At 37.7% G+C, this 13863-nt stretch overlaps 1 protein-coding gene and 1 long non-coding RNA gene across 2 annotated transcripts in view; one reads left to right on the top strand and one right to left on the bottom strand.

Annotated features, from left to right (window-relative positions):
- Positions 1 to 13863, bottom strand: part of CA10 (carbonic anhydrase 10) — a 718916-nt gene that overhangs the window by 251635 nt on the left and 453418 nt on the right. The gene's annotated exons all lie outside the window — the stretch shown is intronic.
- LOC140528672 (uncharacterized) overlaps positions 13107 to 13863 on the top strand; it is a 47804-nt gene continuing 47047 nt past the window's right edge. Inside the window, exon 1 of the long non-coding RNA XR_011975257.1 lies at positions 13107 to 13441. This is a non-coding gene — a long non-coding RNA (uncharacterized lncRNA). The remainder of the gene's footprint in view (positions 13442 to 13863) is intronic.

A 13863-nucleotide genomic window follows, 5' to 3' on the forward strand; every position in this document is an offset into this window, starting at 1 on the left:
TGATAAATATTAACCTATTTTATCCATATCCATGCTATCCATGGAAAGTAGGTGCTATTATTCTCTCCATTTTTACAGATAAGGAAACTGAGTCAAACAGTTTTCTTTTTAAGTGTCTTGCTCAAGGTAACACAGACAGTACATATCTGAGGCTGCATTTGAACTCAGGTCTTCTTGACCCCAGGTCCTGTGCTCTAACCACTACGCCACCTGGTCATGTATAAAATAAAGAATGAAACACAATGACAAAGTTCAACAAGCTTTATGAAAAAGTCACTATCAGTGAGCTCCTGAGGAATTCAACTCAGTAATCCTCTGTATGCTCTATCAGGGAAGGCTCATTTTGCTTTCCTAAACAGTCCATCATCCAGAAACAATAACGGAATGATTGTAACTGTTTTGCCTTTGCTTCAGGGACTGTTTAGAAATAAAGATGTTCAAAGTTTTGTTTTCTTTCTTAAAATTTCCAATCTGTTTTAAAATTTCACGAAGACTAAATCATATAACAGCAAAACACAAGGGCAGAGAGGAAAGATTAAAAAGACAGTCATATATAACAGATTAAAAATTACACCACTGGGAAAGGCAGAAGAGGGTTTTTATTTGTGTGTGTGTGTGTGTGTGTGTGTGTGTGTGTGTGTGTGTTAAAGGAGGCTACTTCCTCCAGTGATGTTATCTGGATGCATTAATAGCCCAGGTAATTAATAGGTGTAAAACACTTGAAAAACATAAAACATTGCATCAGTGCTAAAAAATAATTATGCCATTATATCAGAATGGGGAGCTTCATCTCTCTCTCTCTCTCTCTCTCTCTCTCTCTCTCTCTCTCTCTTTCTCTCTCTCTCTCTCTCTCCCTCTCTCTCTCTCACACACACACACACACACACACACACACACACACACACACACACACATACACATCCATAGAGATTTTGCAAATGGGTGATATTACTACTGGATATCTGATGGGAAACCTGAATGTCCCCACCTGAAACATCAGTACTTTCTAGTGTGAACATCTAGGTCCAAGCCCACTGTTGTCACATTACCAGCCAGAGACACACTAAAAGGAATACCTGCATTAGCCCATGGGGGAAGAGGTCCATCTCAGATTCTACCTCCTCCTTGTAGTCTTCCCTGACTGTTTAATTCTTATTAAGCATCTATTATGTGCCAGGTTCTATGCTAGGTGCTGAGGATACAAAGACAAACTCAAGATATGCCCTATCCTCAAGGATCTTCTACAAAATATTCTGAATTTATTTCAAATTTATCTCTCTAACTCACAGGATCATAGGTATTAGAGCTAAAAAGGGCCTTAGAGATTATCTAATCCAACCCTTTTATATTTCAGATGAGATGAAGGCTCAAAGGGGAAAGGGGACTTCTTGCTCATATTTACAGTGGTAGTTCAGTATCAGAGCTAAGATTAGAACCCATGTCTTCTGATTGCATCTCAGATGACTTCACTTTTTACCCTACTGAGATAATGCCATGTCATGAAAATCTATCAATTACTATTTTCCACTACAATAAACATTTTTTTCATTCTCATGCTTCCTTTCTTTCTTTAGTTTAGTCTTAGGGGAGAGAGATGAGCCTTCTCTTTGTCAAGGCCTCTTGTGTTCCTCTACTTGTATCCTTAAGTCTATCTGTTTTGATAATTAAATGATAATCACATTAAAGAAGATGAATGGACATCTGCTTTGCTGCTGCACCCTAAGGACCATGTGATTTTTCATCTTGATTGCAGCCAAAATTGTGTGTATTGTCTCCCTCAGAATATAACTTCATTGAGAGCAGGGACTGAGCTATTTTTCTATTTTTATTTTCAGTGCTTATTATAGTGCTTTGCATATTTTAGGCCATTAACAAATATTTCATTCATTATTTCATTTCATTCATCATTATTTCATTCATAACAAGTTTTTCATTCATTCGTCACAGTTCCTTACTTGATAAATCCTTCCACTTTTTCTCTTTGCATCTTCAAATACCCTATGCATTTGATCTTTCTCCTAATCTTGCAAACATGCTCAAATCTCCTCTACCTTTAAAATATCCTCCTATGATCCTGTTACCCCTTCAAAGTCTTGATATTCTCCTTTTAAATGTTGAACTTTTAGAAAGCATAGTATACACATGCTCTCCTCACTTCCTCACCACCCGTTAACTCCTTAGCTTTTGGAAAAACTATCTAATGAATCTGCCTCATCCAGTATTACTTATGGCCATCTTTTCACCAACTTCAATAACTTTTTGAGTAATAATGTTTTTTCTCTCTTTAGTATTCCATGCTCAACCTTTAGCTTCTACCTTTTTCTCAGTACTCTCCTTTCCCTTTGCTTCTATGACCCAGCATCCTCATGACTTTCCTTCTATTTCTTGACCATGTCTTCTGTCTCATTTTCTTTCTTCATGCTTCCTACTCAATCAGTCATTGATTCTCAAATGTTTGTTACCCATCAGGTACATGGCAGAGATTGTGCTAATCGCTGGGCTACAAAGAAAAAGCAAAATAGTCCCTCTCTTCAAAGTGCTTATACTTTAATGAGGGAAACAACTTGTTTCCATATAGGTTTTATACAAGATACATTTGAAGTAGCTAGAAGATAGCATTAGAGGGAAAGGTACTGACAGTTGGGGAGAACCAAGAAAGGACTCCTACAGAATATGATATGTGCTACATCTTGAAGGAAACCAGGGATTCAGAGAACTAGAAAGAAGGTGAGTGTACATTCCAACCATGGAAAACAGCTTGTGCAGAGGAATACAAGCAGGAAATAGAATACTATAAAAAGAGCAGCAAAGAAACCAAAATGGCTAAATTACAGAGTGTGTGAAGAGAAATAATGTGTAAGAAAACTGGAAAGGCAGGAAGGGACCAGATTGTAAGTAGCTTTAATTATCTAATAGAGGAGTTTTCATATAATTTTAGAGGTTACAATAAACCTCTAGAAATGAATGAGAAGGGGAGGCTGATACAGATCAGCACAATTGCTTCTTTGGCCATGTGACCCTCTGTGATCTGCACTGGGTCTTCTATTCTGTCCCTATAATTATTTGGTAAATTTACCCACTTCAAATATGTGACCTACCATTTTTGTATAGATGAGTCTCTTATCTATCCATTTAGCCCCAATCTTTCTATAAAGCTTTGGTTCTTTTATGGCTTGTTATAGAAGATTATGGGCTTCAGAAATTTTATATTCTCTTATAGGCCAGTGTTTCAATGGATCTGTGGTCTCATCCATGGAGATATACTCTCCAATGGTTGCAATCTCAACTTATCCTGTATTCAAGTGCCCCTATTAATCATCTGCAGATGAGCCCCTGAACCCTATCCTTGAGGTTGTTTAACCATTCTCTTATTATTGTCCTTTTTTTTTTTCAGGAAAAGGTCACTGAAGCAGATAAAAATGAGGGAAGGCTTGTTTAAACATAGAAAATAGTGGTGGAAAGCATTTAAAAAAAAAACACAAGTGCACACTAAACAAATATTTGCTGAACATCTATAATGTAAAAATTATTCCTTCCAAGAGAAAGTTCACTGACACTTGACTGACAATGTATCCCTTGATAAAGGTTCACATGGAATTTGCTTTAATGATTCAATCATCTTCTTAATATCAGGAGAAAATAAGTAAGGCACCCAACCTGTTGGGCGGACTCTCTGTGGTGAACTCATGGAGGTTATATAGACCACAGTTGTATAAGAAGAGCATGCATGCACAGGTAGTAATCTGCTTCTTGAGATGGAATATCCACATTGATCATATCCAATTAAAAGTTTATCTTTGACCCAGCAATAATACCAGTATTAGGTTTGTAGACCAAAGAGATCAAAGAAAAAGAAAAAAAAAAGATCTATTTGTACAAAGATATCTATAGCAGTTGTTTTTCCTGTGGCAAAGATTTAGAAATCGAGGGGATGTCCATCAATTGAGGAATGACTGAATAAGTTGTGGTACATGATTGTGATGAAATTATTATGTGTTATAATAAATGATGAACAGAATGGCTTCAGAAAAACCTGGAAAGGCTTACATGAAATGATATAAAATGAAATGAGAAGAACCAAGAGAACATCATACACAGTAACAGTGGTATTGTAAGGATGATCAACTGTGAAAGATTTGCTACTTTGATGAAAGCAGTTCCAAAGGGCCCATTTTGAAAAATGCTATCCAACTCCAGAGAGAGAGAACTGATGAACAATAAATGCAGACTGACGCATACTTTTTTCTTGCCTTTCTTTATTTTCTTTGTTTTATTTTTTTGTCTGTTTATTTTTGCAACATGGCTAATATGGAAATATTTTGTATGGCTTTGCAAGCATAATTGATATCAAAATGCTTGCCTTCTCAAGGAGAGGGGAGGGGAAGAAGAGAGTGAAAGAATTTAGAATTGAAAATTAAAAAAAATAAGTATTTAATTTTTTATATGTAATTATGAAATATTTAATGAAATAACTAAAATATGTTAAAGTATCTTATATTAATTGATACAGCAAAATTAATTGATACAGAATCTGAGAGAGGGAAGAGACTTCATTAGCCAACAGGAGGAAGTCACAGCTTCTTGATGCAACCCGTTCCATTTTTCAATAGTTCTCTAACTGTTAAAAAAAGTTTTCCCTGTCATTAAGCTTAAATTTTTCTTTTGGAAACTTCCATCTATTATATCTGGAGTCAAACAGAAAAATTCAATTCTCACCAAATTGTAGCCCTTTCAATAGCTGAATACAAATATCATGGCCTCCCCATGTCTTCTTCATCAGATTCTTATATCACAAAAACTCAAAGCTCTTTACCTACTGATTGCTGTTCTATGGATGCTCTGCAGCTGAACAACATTCTTCTTAAGCCAAAGAACCCAGAACTGAACACAGTCCTCCAAGAGGTTTGATGAGGGCAGAGTATAATGGTCTGTTACTTCCCTATTCCTGAAAGAGCTCAAGCACCAACTTTTACATGAAGCCTTTCTTGAATTCCTTCGCTGCTAATACGAACCTGAAAAGAAATTCAGATGATCTCAGTATTTGAGCAGTTTGACTCATGCTCAGGAGCTTTGAAAAAATACACATAATATTGTAGAATACTGAGTGTGAGAAAAGATCTGGGACTACATGAACTAAGTTACAGTGGTACTGGATGAGGCAGCATCCTTAGGTCTTATTCAGAACTTAATAAACCAAACTGGAGAGAGAAACAGAAACCAGAAACCAGAGAGTGATGGGCAATAAGAAAGAGAGGGGGTGCCACAAAAAGGGTAGAGATAATGGTTGGTCATTATGTCTTTGAAGGCATCTTGGAAAAAACTCCTACTGAAACTGTTGGTGATAATAGCCTCTTAAAGGAGTGATGGAATTCTCAAGGGGCCATTCATTCTTCAACTCCCCCTCACCATGCCTAATAACAGACACATATGATTGTTTTCCTTTTTTATCCAAGGTACTTCCTTCAATCTGATTTTGCTTCATGTAAAGACCCAAGGTCACAAAGCTTATATTACATGTCTGTATACTTAGCCTGTGCACAAAATTTAGATGAGGGATAAGGACTGAACTTCTGTCCAAATGTTAGAACTTTTCCTAACTCTGTGTGTATATCTGAGCTATTGTGATTTTATTAGCTTTTTTCCCCCTGATATAAATTCCATAAAACAGCACAGAAAAGGGAACATGTGGGTCTGAGTGCCATTACATTACTTGAAGGCTAAAAGTGAACTAATCTTTGCAACTAGATCTAGCTTATTAAATTTTTAGCCTCTGCCCTTTCACAGAACAGGGAGAGGGCAGTCAAATGGGAGGGTTACACCCTGAACCAGGACAGTTGGAAATAAGCAAAGCCTGGGAGGACTGAGCTCTGCCCCTTTCCAGAAGTGAGGAGGGAACAGAAAGGAGAGAGTACCTTCTGGTCCATTGCACTCTCCACCAGTGCACTCGGGGTGTTACATTTACATCCCATATTTCTTATGCAATAACACTGCTCATGCACCACAAAATCATTGGCCAGTCAATGCGCATGTATTTTGTTTCCAATTTTTTATTACCACAAAAAATGTTGCTATCACTATTTTGGTATATAAAAGATTTTCTTTTTTGTCTTTGATTTCTTTGGAGTAAATTATATACCTAGCAGTAGGATTTTTGGTCAAGGAGCCATTTGAGTGTTTAAGAATCATTTGTAATTACTGTACCATATCATTTGTTTGTAAATAAATGGGCTCTTTGAAAATCAAGAGTACTTGAAAAGTTTATTCTATTACTTAGTTACTGGGTGTCTTAAATTTACTAGCTACTCAGATGCTTCTCATTTACTTGATAATTTTAATTATCATCACACCCTCCAATCTTGCTTCCATTACTAATCAACTTAGAAAAAAGCAGCCCTATGGATGGTAAAAAGACAGACTTCCCACTATCAGGGAAGCCCTTATTCATTTCATTTTAGCAAACATTGATTAATTTCCTACGGTACAAGACACGAGGAATTCAAAGACAAAAAAAGTAAAAGCTCTTGTCCTCAAGGAACTGAATTTTGCCTACATTCTACAGCTCAGATGCTGCTCTAATTCAGCTAAATTTTAAACAAGTTACAAAATAAAGACATTTTGTTGCATTTAAAGAAGCATCTAACATATCTCCTTATACTATTAAATGTCCATGTAATTAAATTTGAAAATGTATTATGCACCCACTTCATGTAAGTCACAATAGTAGCCCTTGAGATGAATATATCTATGTACTTATACATGTATGTATACACATGTATCTGCATATAAATATATGTGTTCATATCTCTATATACACAGGCATATGCATGCACACATGGATATAGGTTTATGTGTACATGTGCACACAATATGTACATAATTTATATATGTGCAGATTATTCTGTATATTCATACATGTATGTATGTATGAATGTATAACATATTTCCTTGCAATCTATCAGGGATACAGCTATGGTAACTGAAAAGTGCTAGAAGGTGTTTTTTAAAATTATCTCATTTGAAGTCAATAACAACTCTTTAAGGTAGATTATTACAATCATTATTGCTCCTCTTTCCTCTTTTACAGTTGAGGACATTTGAACTTGTCTATGATCACATAGCTAGGAATAGAAAACGGGATTAGAAGTCAGGTTTTCCTGATCAAAGGCTCAGAACATTATACCATTATATGCTACATCTAATTTCTAAACTATATAGGAATGTAGATAACTGTACTGTTTATCAGAATGAATTATCTTCATGGCAAACCCAAGGCATGGTCCATCTTTCCCAAAGCAACGATTTCCATCTGTGCTAGAAAAAGTAAACTTTGACCACTTGCTACTGGCCTACTCTCCCAACTGGGTCATGGAGAACCTCTCTTTGGCCTTTGACACTTTTGATCACACTTTTCCCTGTGATACTTTCTTCTCTCTAGGTTTTGGGACACCACTCTCCCTTCTACCTTATCTGATCTGTCCTTCTCTTTGCTGGGTCCTCTTCCAGACCATACTCTCCAGCTGTGAGCATCCCTCAGGGTTTATATGGTCCTGCTTCTCTTCTCCCTCTATACTATTTTACTTGGGGATCTCATCAGCTCCCATGGCTTTAATTATTTGTGTTGATGAATCTCAAGTCTATCTATCCTGCCTAGAACTCTCAAATTTCCAAATGCCTTTCAGAAAACTCAAGCCGAATATTCAGTAGACATTTTAAATTCATTATGTTCAAAACAGAACTCATTCTCTTTCTTCCTAAAGTTTACTCCCTCCTACTTTTCCTATTATTATAGAAGGCAACACAATCCTTCTAGGCCTTCAAGCTCCTAAATCTAGGAGTCATCTTGAATTCCTTGCTATCTTTCACAAACCCAACCCCTCCTACCATGTCCAATCTGTTGCCAAGTTCTGTTAATTTTATCTTTACGACATTTTTCATAAATGCCTTTTTTTCCTCTTCCGACAATGCCACCACTCTAGTGAAGGCCTTCATCACCTCATACTTGGATTACTGCAATAATCTTCCAGTGGGTCTGCATTCCAATCCATCCTCCATTTGGTCACGCAAGTCATTTTCCAAAAGCACAAGTTGATTCATGTTGTCCCTCCTCTCCACTCAATAAACTCTAGGGACTTCCAGTTGCCTCCAGGAGTACATACAAAATGGTCTGTTTGTCATTCAAAGCCTTTAATATACTAGCCCCCTCCCATTTTTCAGGCTTCTTTAATGCCTTATCACCTTCTTAGATCCAGTGACACTTGACTCCTGGCTGTTCCTCAAATAAGACACTTCATTAGCTCCAGGCACTTTCTTTGACCTTCTCCCATGCCTGGAATGCCCTCCCTCCTCTGCTCTGACTACCAGTCTCTTTGGCTTCTTTTAAATTGCAACCAAAATCTTACCTTCTATAGCAAGCCTTCCCCAATCACCTCTAAGTTCCAGTGCCTTCCCTCTGTTAATCATTTTCTATTTATCCTGTGTATACCTTGATTTGTATAAATTTGCATGTTGTTTCTCTATTAGATTTTAAGCTTCTTGAGGGCAGGGACTGGTTTGTTTTTTGTCCTTTTTTGTATCCCATGTGCTTAGCACACTGACTGGCACATAGCAGGCACTTAATAAATTTTACTGATTGATTTAATAAAAACTAGAAAGTGGCAGACAAATTGTAGAGAGCCTGAAATACTAATACTTTGTAAGGCTAAGAAATTACAAGAAAGATATACACATAAGTTACTAGGTAGATGAATAAGCTAGGATATGACAGAAGTTCAAACAGTATTATGCCTTCAGATGAGCAAGTGACCACAACTTGTGTCCTTTGAACTGAATGAAATATTTCTTCTATTCTAAAAACCATAACCATTGACAACAGTAACCAAAAAACTCCCAATAAAAACACAAACTACATTAAAATGCTAATACCAATCTGTGACAGAAGGCGTTCCTTAAGTTGTGAAGAACTAACTTTAACCCAACTCCATTAAAAGATATTTCAATAACAAATAACCAAGGAAGAGAATGCCTCCTAATAATGCAGTGGTGGCTATCTGCCCAGGTTGAGGATGAAAAGAAATGACATCCTGGAAAATTATTGCTACCAGGAGTCTCTTGGAGATCATCATTAAATGGTGTTTTAATATATACATTTTTTTTCTTTTCAGGCAACTCTCTACACAGAGAAAATCATCAACAAACAATTTAAGCCTCATGAGAGAGATATAATTATTCCTTTTTTTAAAACTTCCAAATTATAGTGATAGCCCTCTTAATTTGGTTCTAATAGGACTCTATTCAGATGACAAAATGATTTTGAATGTTTAAAAACATTTTCCTTGAGCTGAGTTGGAGTTTCCCATTGGAAGTCAGCATAATTCCAAATAACTTGGTCTCCCACATCTGGAAGGTGGTCATGTGCCACTAGTATATCATACAACCATTTGGAGTCAGAGGACCTAGGAGCAAATCATGAATTTCCTAGTTGCTACCTGTGTAACCACAGGGATAAATCATTTCCACTGTGAAGGCTTCAGTTTTTTTCTCCATAAAATAAGTGCCTTGGACCAGATGATCTTCTAAGTTTCCTTCTAGCTCTAGATTCTATGATTCTACCTGTTTCCTTTTAACCTGTAGGTTCTTCATGGGGCTCAGAGGTGCTTTATCCTCAACATGGGTGGTTTAGATATTAGGACTTAAATATGCTTACCTAATTAAATCATGGAACACGTTTTCAAATTGAAGATGTATATATATATATATATATATATATATATATATATATATATATATATATATATATATATATATATATATATATATATATATATATATGTATATATATATTTGTGTGTGTGTATGTATACACACATATATGCACATTGTGTTCATCCTTCACTGCTGAAGAAGATCATGCCATCAGAGAAATGGTGGCATGACTTGCACTTGATTTTGTTTTAAGTGAAGGATGGCTGTGCAACTCACCAACCTCACTTGTCCAGAGCCATCTGAATCCAGTGACCCTGATATTCCTCAGGATGATTGGAGATATACACACATATGTATGAATATGAGAGAGTATTTACTGGTATTATTCAAAGAATACCATCATGATTATTTCCATGAGACAGGAGGAAAATTCTTATCTAATAAAAACAGTGACAGTTCCATAACTCTTTAAGGTTTATAAAGGGTTTCTGTTATAACAGCTTTATGAGGTAAGTAGAACAAGTATATGATTTGTATGATGATACAGTGAGAAAAACTGAGGCATGGTCACACAAGAAGGTAGAGACCAAGAGAAAGCAGTATCTTGGGAAAAAAACTCTAGAGATTAGGGAACGTCTATAGAGAGAGGAGATTTAATAGAATCAGATGCTGCAGAAAGGTTGAAAAAGATGAGGACTAAGAAAAGACCATTGTATCAATTAAGAAAACACTAATAAATCTGAAGAGAGAAGTTTGTATGCAGGGAGAAGCCAGATTGCAAAGAGCTGTGCGATGTGAGTGTGAGATGAAGAAGTAGAGCAGTGGATATAGAAAGTGTTTTCTAGGATTTGGGATGAGAAAAGGAAGGGACACATATGACTAGAGTTTGAAGGGATGGTAGCATCTAGTGAGGATTTTTTAAAAATTTATTTATTTAAGTTTTCAACATTCATTTCCACAAAATTTTGGGTTACAAATTTTCTCCCCATTTCTTCCGTCCCCCACCCCAAAATGCCAAGCATTCTAATTACCCCTATCACCAATCTGCCCTCCCTTCTAATATCCCTCCCTTCCCTTATCCCCATCTTCCCTTTTGTCCTATAGGACAAGGTAACTTTCTATACCCCATTACCTGTATTTCTCATTTCCTAGTTGTATGCAAGAACAATACTCAACAGTTGTTTCTAAAACTTTGAGTTCCAACTTCTCTTCCTCTCTCCCTCCCCACCCATCCCCTTTGGGAAGGCAAACAATTCAATATAGGCCACATCTGTGTAGTTTTGCAAATGACTTCCATAATAGTCATATTGTATAAGACTAACTATATTTCCCTCCATGCTATCCTGTCCCCCATTTCTTCTGCTTTCTCTTTTGACCATGTCCCTCCCTAATTGCTCCCTCCTCCCATTGCCCTCCCTTCCATCATCCCTCCACCTTTCTTATCCCCTTCTCCCCCACTTTCATGTGTTGTAAGATAGGTTTTCATACCAAAATGAGTGTGCATTTTATTCCTTCCTTTAGTCGAATGTGATGAGAGTAAGCTTCATGTTTTTTCTCTTACCTCCCCTCTTTTTCCCTCCACTGAAAAGTCTTTTGCTTGCCTCTTTTATGAGAGATAATTTGCCCCATTCCATTTCTCCCTTTCTCCTCCCAATATATTTCTCTTTCAGTCCTTAATTTCATTTTTTAAGATATGATCCCATCCTATTCAATTCAGTCTGTGCTCTCTCTCTCTCTCTCTCTCTCTCTCTCTCTCTCTCTCTCTCTCTCTCTCTCTCTGTAATCCCCCCAACCAACCAGATACTGAAAAAAGTTTCAAGAGTTACAAATATTGTCTTTCCATGTAGGAATGTAAACAGTTCAACATTAGTAAGTCCCTTATGACTTCTCTTTGCTGTTTATCTTTTCATGCTTCTCTTGATTCTTGGGTTTGAAAGTCAAATTTTCTTTTCAGCTCTGGTCTTTTCATCAAGAATGCTTGAAAGTCCTCTATTTCATTGAAAGACCATTTTTCCCCTGAAGTATTATACTCAATTTTGCTGGGTAGGTGATTCTTGGTTTTAGTCCTAGTTCCTTTGACTTCTGGAATATCATATTTCAAGCCCTTCAGTACCTTAAAGTAGAAGCTGCCAGATCCTGTGTTATCCTGGTTGTATTTTCATAATACTTGAATTGTTTCTTTCTAGCTGCTTGCAATATTTTCTCCTTCACCTAGGAACTCTGGAATTTGGCCACATTGTTCCTAGGAGTTTCTCTTTTTGGATCTCTTTCAGGAGGTGATTGGTGGATTCTTTCAATATTTATTTTGCCCCCTGGTTCTAGAATATCAGGGCAGTTTTCCTTGATAATTTCATGAAAGGTGATGTCTAGGCTCTTTTTTTGATCATGGCTTTCAGGTAGGCCCATAATTTTTAAATTGTCTCTCCTGGATCTATTTTCCAGGTCAGTTGTTTTTCCAATGAGATATTTCACATCATCTTCCATTTTTTCATTCTTTTGGTTTTGTTTTGTGATTTCTTGGTTTTCTCATAAAGTCATTGGCCTCCATCTGTTCCATTCTAATTTTTAAAGAACTATTTTCTTCAGTGAGCTTTTGAACCTCCTTTTCCATTTGGCTAATTCTGCTTTTTAAAGCATTCTTCTCCTCATTGGCTTTTTGAACCTCTTTTGCCAGTTGAGTTGGCCTGTTTTTCAAGGTGTTATTTTCTTCAGCATTTTTTTGGGTCTCCTTTAGCAAGGAGCTTTTCATGCTTTTCTTGCATCTCTCTCATTTCTCTTCCCAGCTTTTCCTTCACCTCTCTTACTTGATTTCTAAATCCTTTTTGAGCTCTCCCATGGCCTGAGAGCATTGAATATTTATTTTGGATATTTGGGATACAGAAGCCTTGACTTTTATGTCTTTCCCTAATGGTAAGCATTGTTGTTCCTCATCCAAAAGGATGGGAGAAGATATCTGTTCACCAAGAAAGTAACCTTCTATAGTCTTATTTTTTTCCATTTTTTGGTCATTTTCCCAACCAGTTACTTGACTTTGGGGTCCTTTGTCAAGAGTAGGGTATACTCTAGGGATCTGTAAGATCTCAGTTCCTCCACGGTGGCACAATCAAGTGTGTACACTGGTCTGGGAGCAGGAAGAGATTTTTGTGCCCAGAATCTTAGCAGTTACCTCTCCACAGCCACCTGGTCTCCAGTTCTGTCAAGCCAGCACTGGGGGCTGATTTTCAGTTAAGCTGTGGGGACAGGGTCATCATTCAGTGCAAGGCAAAGACCAGTTCCCTCAGGGCCTCTACACAGGGCTGAAGTAATATTCAGCTCTTCAGTGCCCCCAGGGGTTTTATGATCTAACAATGGATGCAAGCTACTGTAGGGGCTGAGGTGGGAACTGCTGCTGCTTGCCAGAGACCACTGCCTGAGGCTGGAGCTATGGGAAGGCCCTTCTCCCTTCCCAGCCAGCTGAAAAAACCTTGTCACTGACCTTTGGTGCCTGTAGGTTGAGGGATCTGTGGACCACTGCTGCTGGGACTGGGCATTCGCTGCTACTGAGACTGGGAAATTCCATCCCCGAGATGTCCTCCTCCCAGAGTCACACTGTGCAGCTAATGCTGGGCTGGGCTCCACTACAGGTCCGGTGCAACAGACGTTTCCTGTGGGCCTTTCAGGTCTCCCTGGGCTGGAAATCTCCACTCTGTTGTTCTCCACTTCTGCTTCTCCAAAATTTGTTGAGAGTCCCTCTCTACAGGTATTTTATGGGCTGTGGGGGGAGAGTCTCCATATGTGTGTCTTTCTACTCTGCCATCTTGGCTCTGTCCCCCGTGTGGATTTTTTTAAGGATGGAAAGACTTGAGTGTGTCTTCAATCATTAGAGAAGGATCCAGAAGACAGAGTGACACTGAAAATTAGGGAGACAAGTGATTGTGAGGGAAATCTGGTTGAGAAGATGAGAATGGGTGGTATCCAGAAGAGAGACTGGCCTCACCAATGAGCCACTTTGCTATGAGGAACTGGAATACAGGAGGCATGATAAGGCATGATATTAAATGACTATGAGATTTCAGGATGGGGAGAAGAAGGAGTTCATGGAGAATGGCTTTTATTTTCTCACTAATGTATGTGGCAAGGTCCTCAGCTAAAAGGATAGGGGGTAGAAGGTGGTTTGAAAGC

The sequence above is a fragment of the Notamacropus eugenii genome, chromosome 2 (assembly GCF_028372415.1).
Source record: "Notamacropus eugenii isolate mMacEug1 chromosome 2, mMacEug1.pri_v2, whole genome shotgun sequence".
Classification (NCBI taxonomy): domain Eukaryota; kingdom Metazoa; phylum Chordata; class Mammalia; order Diprotodontia; family Macropodidae; genus Notamacropus; species Notamacropus eugenii.